The following is a 9,046-nucleotide window of genomic DNA, read 5'->3' as shown; positions in this document are numbered from 1 at the left end:
ATAAGTAAGTAAACTCCTGACAGTCCCATCAAAATACACCATAATATATACTTTGGAAAGTTTTCTCAACATCATTGGTCATTAGAGAAATGCAATAAAAACCACAATGAGAAACCATCTCATGCCAGTCAGAATGGCGATTATTAAAAAGTCAAGAAACATCAGACACTGGTGAGGTTGCAGAGAAATAGGAATGCTTTTACACTGTTGGTGGGAATGTAAATTAGTTCAACCATTGTGGAAGACAGTGTGGCAAATTCTCAAAGATTTAGAACCAGAAGTACCATTTGACTCAGCAATCCTATTACTGGGTATATACCCAAAGGAATATAAATCATTCTATTATAAAGATACATGTGAGCATATGTTCATTGCAGCACTATTCATCATAGTAAAGACATGGAATTAACCTAAATGCCCATCAATGGTAGACCGGATAAAGAAAATGTGGTACATATACACCATGGAATACTATGCAGCCATGAAAAGAAATGAGATCATGTCCTTTGCAGGGACGTGGATGAAGCTGGAAGCCATCATCCTCAACAAACTAACACAGGAACAGAAAACCAAATACCATATGTTCTCACTCATAAATAGTAGTTGAACAATGAGAACACATGGAACCAGGGTGGGAAACAACACACACCAGGGCATGTTAGAGGGTGAGGCGTGAGGGGAGGGAACTTACAGGAGGAGTCAATAAGGGCAGCACACCACCATGGCACGTTTATATCTACGTAACAAACCTGCACGTCCTGCACGTTTATCCCAAAACTTAAATTAAAAAAAAAAAAAGAAAAGAAAAAAAAAGAAAAGAAAAACAAAAGAAAAACTAGGGAAGGCCATTCTCTGTATCTGATCTTATCTGAATCTACCTTGGAGTCAGGAGACAATCTTGGCCCCAGAGTAAATTGTTATGATTAGTTGGCCAGATCTCCAATCCATGTGAGATGAGTACTTTGAGCCTTCTGTAACTACAGAAAATTCTTAGCCTACAGGAATTCGAGTTGTTCTAATTTATAGCAGTCTTGCAATTGCACCTGTGTAATTATTTACGGCACTTAGACCAGCAAGAGCACAGATTATGTCACTCAGGCTGTCTAAATCCTGAGTATTGCCACATAAAACTTCAACCCCTAGGTTATGTCCTTGAGATCATTCTAGCTACATGTTTCAGATACACCACCAGTTCCTGGACAAGGGTTAACCACATTTCTTGCATCTCTTCCATTCCTTTTCCAGCCAGGCTTTTCTTATATAATCAATAAATGCGTGAAAATAGATATTTCATTTCCTTTTAAAATTATTATTTACAAGTTCAAAAAGCCTTATGCTGTACCATGTACAGATATTTTTTCATTTCATAGTTAAATAATAATAATATTTTTAGTCATGTTTTTAAGCTGTTAGTGAGTAGGTCCTTTGGTAACTATTGCAATGCTTTATCAGAATTTAAAAAACAGCATTGTTATATCAGAGTCCCATACAAAAAGTAGTATGCAACATATTTAAGGATTTTTTGTATATCTTAGAGTAATGATCAATATTTTACTATGTCCATGACTTTTCAAATAAAGACTATAGTTTGCAAATTTAGGTTAAAAATTAGTTTATTTATCTAAGCTCTTAAAATTCACATAACAGAATTATTGATGATTTATCATAAATAGCCTAAAAAAGAACCACATTATTTTTCTAAATCATATTTTAAAGATAAATTTTCCAAAAAATGTTCTAAGAAATGAATGAAAGGGATGTGAACAGTTAAAATACACAAGACAGATATCTAGTATCTCCATCAAATCGTGATTTCCAAACCATAATTTAATCATGTTTTGTTGAAGATAGTCCTGCCAATGAAATATTAAAATAAATGTTAGGAGATTATTTTTACAGTTTATTTGCCTATTCTTTCAAAAGATTTTCCAGATTTAGTTTCAGCATCTTCCTGGGTTTTTCCTTAAACTGAAATTTTTTTTTTTCCTTTTGTGATGTGCATCCTTAACTATGTCACCTCCATTCTCTGGGTTTTGCAACTTGCCTCTTAGCTAATGGTTTCATTTCAGTTACATTCATTCCATGATTTGACTATAATGACCATAGTTCTCCTCAGCTTTTATGTTCTTCATGTCTTGGTCCCTCAGCCAAAAATGTACTTCACAACCCCTTCCCACCCCTTCCCATATTGTTCTGTATTCAAATCCTGCTTACAAGCTCACCTCAAAAGTATGTCCTCTGTTAAGTATCCCCAGTACCCCTACACAGAAATAATTGACATTTTATCTGTGTTCTCAGACTCCATTCTTTGTATCTTTGATGACGGTTGCTAACATTTATTTTTAGTGCTTGCTAATTCTCAGATTTCATGATAAGCACATTTTATAAACCATCTTGATTCACTTAAATAATAATGTAACTCATGTTAGTATTATAAATATTCTTTTGTTTGTTTTGTTTTGTTTTGCTTTGTTTTGTTTGGAAACTAATACTCAAGAAGAATTTGCAAGTAATTTTAAAGAGATTACACAGTAGAGCCCAAATTTTTATCTAGGCTGATCCTAAACTCTCAGTCTCCATGATGCATTGTATCCTAATACTTACTGCATTCTCTGTTATAAGTATTAATAAGTTATCAATCTTCCTCACTAAATTTCAAATTCCTTGAGGACAAAGATACATACATATCATTCATCTTTGTTTCTGGCCACATCCTACTTAGTGCATTTCTTGACCCTAGTCTGGACAAAATAAATATTTGTCAACTTTTAAATATGCTTATATTAAAATTCCTAATTTCATTTTTATTCTAGAATTACCAGGACACTTTTTATGAAAGATTCTTTTCTGTATATTGGTAGAGAAATGTAGAGGTAATTCTATGGCTATTCAGTCGTACATTACTTTAATTATGCTGCTGAAATATCATCAAATTGTGTGTCTCATGATGCCATTAGAAATCATTTCAGAATTTCCTTCTTTAGACAAAACTCTAACTCTAGACTAAGGTCAGTGTTTTGCTAAACAAATGTCACTATGGGTTTTGATTTGCACATCTGATCTTATCTGCCAGCTAACTACTCATGAAATCTTTACATTTATATTTAGACTCAATTATTACATAGTGCAAGGGCAGTGATGATTTATAAATACAATAATCAATTATTTAAACTTATTTAAATCCTGTCTTTTACAGTCATTGTCTTAGGGTGAATGGGCTTTACATTTTTTCTCTAAATTATCATTGTACTAAATTCATGTTATTTTATAGCTAAAACAATAAAACAGGTTATATTGTAAATGTACCTACTAAACTGCCTGTGACTTAATATCTAATATGTCTAGGAGAATAATTGTGTGAATAACAATTCAGATTAAATGAATACAAAAAGCCTAACCTATTATAAGGGTAAAAACCTTTGTGTTTTGATGCTATTTTGGCCCTATAAAAATATAATACATTGTGTTTTGGGAAATATTTTTACACAGTGTATATTTTAAAATAAAGAATATAAGCTGAAATAAGAATTAAAAATATCCATGAGAAAAAACTATAAGTTAAAAATATAAACAGGCATTAAATGATAATGTTTCACTTACTAAAAAGTTGAATTATTTTTTACCATTTTTATTTTCAAAAATTAATACAACCAATAGATGATCTTATTAAAATCATTATTATCTAAATTATAATTTGTGATGATTTAATTATAATTTTAGATAACTAATAATTACTTTAAAATAACCCATTGAATAAGTATATATATTATTTTTTCTTCAGCACATTTCTTTCTCAAACTTTACTAACCAAAAATAATGAATAATGTGACTAATCTCTTGTCTAATCTACAAATCGCTATTGATCACCTAATAATTGCTGGGAATTCTGTTGAATCTTGGAAATCCAAAAATGTAGCCAACATGTCTTTTCTCTGCTGGGGTTCATTGTAAAGGGTAAAAAATAGCAATTAAAATATTAAAATAAATGCTATAAATAGAAGGATATACAACAAGTAGTGAGACACATGAAGGAATTCCTTAATTTTACCCATGAAGGTTGTAAAAATGTTCACTCAAGGATGAGGGTAGTATGCTAACTAAATTTTTAATCTAAATCTTTAAGAACTAGTAAGAGTAAGCTAAGAGATCAAAGAAAAGAAGAAAACACCAGTCAGAAGAAATAGCCTGTGAAAGGGTGAAGCTAGAAATTTGTCATCTGGAACTCATCCATTATGAAATTCTTAACTACAGCACCTTTTTCTAACCCGAACTCAGATCTTGCCAGCCTTTCCATTTTATTTGTTATTTCTAAACATCTCTAGTTCAATCTCCTCCACATTTTTTAACGTCTCCCTTTTCTCCCAATCTATTTATCTTTGATGTTCTATTTTACCTGGAAATAAATTAGAATCATTAATGTTTCATAGTTTTTCTTGTTTCAGTGTATTTTTCATTAGATTGTTTTATAAATTTGAATTCTGGTGGTATTGTAGTCTACAGATCTGATTTTTACAAATTTGGGTTTTACAAATTTGATTTTTGGAGATATTGTAATCTATATTGTGATCAATTTCATTTTATAACTCTCTTTGCTAATATATAAATACATTTTGTATGTCATTTTAGGTCTGCTTCCCTAGGCATAGGACTCTGAGATTTGTGTGTAGGATATTTATTAGGAAATGCTCTAAAAACGCACACCCAGAAGGGAGATGGAGGCAAACTTTGGTAGAAGAAGCCAAGTTGTGATGGTGACTCAACAAGAGGGTCAGCCAATCCCAGTGACAGTTGAAATTGAGATGGCTTTCAGAGTTTTTCGGAGTTGAGGCAAGAGGTCCAGGTCTGGCTCCTCAGATTCACCATTACACCTCTCTATTAAACCAACACTGCTGGCTGAATAGGAACCAATACAACATTCTGTAAAACATTTTAATCTAATGTCTTTAGACTAGATGATGGCAGACAATAAGGGAGTCAGCATATCCTTGGATTGAGATTGTAAATATAGACTGTTTCTGATCCTTCTTTCTGGTAAGAATGCAAAAGAGTATGCATTCATATAGATTAATAGGCACATACCTCACAATTGCAGCCATGCTAATTACTACAATTAGGGCTACTATTTGGTGGGAGTCTAATATCAGTCTTCAACATCTATTTGCCCTTTTAAGACATTTTGATGAATTAAGCAGAGATTTAATGAATACCACTATTCTTGCATTTTATAGTTCTTTACAAGATCATAGTATTTTCTCCCCCAACACACACTCAAAATGTGATATTCTTATTCTGATTGAGAAGAGCATTTTATTATCTTTTTCTAAACACAGTTGACCCCAGACACAGCTGTCGAATTTCATTGTTCTTGCATTTATCATTTCCCTCATTTTTCTTAACACCTGATATATTGCACCCACTAGTACATTTTCTTTCACCAATATACCATTACAGTTCATTATAGGTGAAAATTTAAATAATTTCACTACTACTTTGTGCCAGGAGCTATCCATTGTCCAATAATTACTGGTGACGAGGTTACCATTGAGAGCTGGCTGTTGGGTAATCCTATTTAACAGTCCAATAAAGCAGGGAAATTGCTGTGGCCCTGTCCCTCCCCTGCCCCTATCAGCTTGTCTGCCTCAAGGAAAATCAATGCGTCACCTCAAGTATAAGCTCAAGTATCAGCTGAAGCATGGCCAACGTAGGGAGATCCTGTCTCTACAAAAAATTCAAAAATAGCCAGGCAGGATGGCTTATGCCTGCAGTGCCAGCCACTCAGGAGGCTGAGGGGAGAGGATCCCTTGAGCCGGGAAGATCGAGGCTACAAAGAGCCCTGATTGCAGCACTGCACTCCAGTCTGGGCAACAGAGCAAGACTGTCTCAAAAAATAAAAAACCTATCTGCTCACATAGCCACATTGGAAAGGATATCAAATTGCACTCACATATAGTGTTATAATAAACCGTATTATTACATTCTTTTCTAAAATTCTGTGTCATATTCCTCCTATGACCCAGAGCAAAGCCTTCCTTCTCATTTTTCTCTGTAAAATAGGTCATATCTCTTCTACTCTCCACTGAGACATAAAAATTATCTGTTAAATATTTTTAAAAATTGTTTGAAATTATTTAAATAGTGCCTACTAATGTAATAAAAATACTGATTCATTAAGAAATTAGGAAAACATGGGGGTTACCTGTATGAAAGTAAATGTGCTAAAAACATCTTCTTTCATAGTAGGAAGACAGCAAGTAATGTCTAAAACTAAAATAAATGAATAAATGCGATTCAAATGTGTTTTCAGATTATAGAGAAAAAACCCGATATAGTATTTGAATGTTGTTGCCGCAGAAGTGAACTTGGATAAGAGACGAATGGTAGGAAGGCTCCAGGTTTCATTCTAAGCCTTAAGTGTAATTTGTCTTCCTAAATGATGTACACGTATTACCTTAATATGAGTAAAAACAAAATTAAACTTAGAATTTCATAAATATAATATTAACAGGTCCTTATAATTTAAGACATTTTACAAAGAAGCTTTAAACATCAACAGAGGATTCCAGCAATTGAAGCATCTAGGTTAAATATTTATATATCAAAAGTACATTCATATAATGTTTAAGCCAAGTTAGGGCATATATTTTTATTACTATGACAACACTAGGCAGCAAGAAAAACTACATAACTAAAGTGCAGATGTAAGGATTCCTGTTTCAATCGGTGTCCAGTGGTTTATTTGGAGATGTGCTAATTAATTTTGCTTTGGACTCTAAAGACAAGCATTAACATATAAATTTAATTAAATGATGATATGATTTGGCTCTGTATCCCCACCCAAATCTCATCTCTTAATTGTAATCCCCACATGTCGAGGGGGGTACCTGGTGGGAGGTGATTGGATCGTGGGGACAGCTTCCTCCATGGTACTCTTGTGATAGCGATTGAGTTCTGTGAACCCAGAAAATCTGAGACAGGTCTCAGTTAATTTAGCAAGTTTATTTTGCCAAGGTTGAGGACACGTCCGTGTGATGACATGTGCCCAAGGTGGTCGGGGCACAGCTTGGTTTTATACATTTTAGGGAGACATGCGACATCAGTCAACATGTAAGAAGTACATTGGTTCAGTTTTGAAAGGTGGGACATCTTGAAGCAAGGGCAGGAAGACTAGAAGGGGAAAGGGAGCTTTCAGGTCACAGATAGGTGAGACACAAGCAGTTGCATTCTTTTGAGTTTTTGATTAGCCTTTCCATAAAGGCAATCAGATCTGCATCCATTTTGGTGAGCAGAGGGATAAATATGAATAAAATGGGAGGCAGGTTTGCCATAAGCAATTTCTAGCTTGAGTTTTCTTTAGAGATTTTGGGGGCCCAAGACATTTTCCTTTCACAGTTCTCACAAGATCTGATGGCTTAAAAGTGTTTGGAAGTTCTCCTGCTTTGTGCTCTCTCCCTTGCTGCCCTATGAAGAAAGTGCTTGCTTCTCCTTCATCTTCTGCCATAATTGTAAGTTTCCTGTGCCCTCCCAGTCATGCAAAACCGTGAGTCAGTTACAACTCGTTTCTTGCTAAATTACCCAGTTTCAGGTAGCTCTCTATAGCAATGTGAAAATGGACTAATACAGAAAATTTGGTACTGGGAGTGGGGCACTGCTCTAAAGATAACCTGAAAATGTGGAATGGACTTTAGAACTGGGTAACAGGCAGAGGTTGGAACAGTTAGGAGGGATCAGAAGAAGACAGGAAGATGTGGGAAAGTTTGGCACTTCCGAAAGACTTGTTGAATGGTTTTGATCAAAATGCTGATAGTGATATGGACAATGAAGTCCAGGCTGAGGTGGTCTCAGAAGGAGATGAGGAACTTGTTGGGAACTGGGGCAAAGTTCTTGCTATGCTTTAGCAAAGAGAATGGCAGCATTTTGTCCCTACCTTAGAGATCTGTGGAACTTTGAACTTGAGAGAGATGATTGAGGGTATCTGACAGAAGAAATTTCTAGGCAACAAAATGTTCAAGATGTGACCTGTTTTTTTTTTGTTTTTTTTGTTTTTTTTTTCCGAATGCATACAGTGATAGGCATTCACAAAGAGATTATCTGAAACTGAAACTTTTGTTTAAAAGTGAAGCAGAGCACAAAAGCTTGGAAAATTTGCAGCCTGGCCATGTGGTAGAAAAAAAAAAAAACATTTTCTTGAGAGAAATTCAAGTGACTGACTGCAGAAATTAGCATAAATAAAGAGAAGTTGAATGTTACTAGCCAAGACTATGGGGAAAATGTCTCCAGGGCATTTCAGAGATCTTCACAGCAGCACCTCCCATCACAGGCCTGGAGGCCTGGGGGAAAAATAAATGGTTTTGTGGGCCAGGCCCAGGGTCCTACATGCTCTTCAGGCTCAGGACATGGTGCCTTGTGTCCCATCCATTCCAGCTCCAGCCATGGCTAAAAGGTACAGCTCACAGCTGAAGCCATTGCTTCAGGGGGTGCAAGCCTCAAGCCTTAGTGGTTTCCATGTGGTGTTGGGCCTGTGGGTGCACAGAAGACAATAGCTGAGCTTTGGGAGCCTCTGCCTAGATTTCAGAGGATATCTGGAAACACCTGAATGTCCAAGCAGAAATCTGCTGCAGGAGCAGAGCCTGCATGGAGAACTTCTACTAGGGCAATGCAGAGAAGGAATGTGGGGTTGGAGCCCCCACACAGTTCCCCCTGGAGCCCTGCATAGTGGGGCGGTGAGAAGAGGGCCACTGTTCTCCAGACCCCAGAATAACAGATCCACTGACAGTTTGTACTGTGCACCTGGAAAAGCCACAAACACTCAGAGCCAGTCCTTGAAAGCAGCTGTATAGGGGCTGTACCCTGCAAAGCCACAGGGGCAGAGCTGCCCAAGGCCTTGGGGACCCACCTCTTGCATCATGTGCCCTGATCATGAGACATGGAGTTAAAGGAGATTATTTTGGAGCTTCAAGATTTAATGAGTACCCTGTCTGGTTTTGGACTTGCATGGGGCCCGTGGCCCCTTTATTATGGCCAATTTCTCCCATTTGGAATGAGAACG

The sequence above is a fragment of the Symphalangus syndactylus genome, chromosome 7 (assembly GCF_028878055.3).
Source record: "Symphalangus syndactylus isolate Jambi chromosome 7, NHGRI_mSymSyn1-v2.1_pri, whole genome shotgun sequence".
Taxonomy (NCBI): Eukaryota; Metazoa; Chordata; class Mammalia; order Primates; family Hylobatidae; genus Symphalangus; species Symphalangus syndactylus.
Note: the sequence above shows the minus strand (reverse complement) of the source record.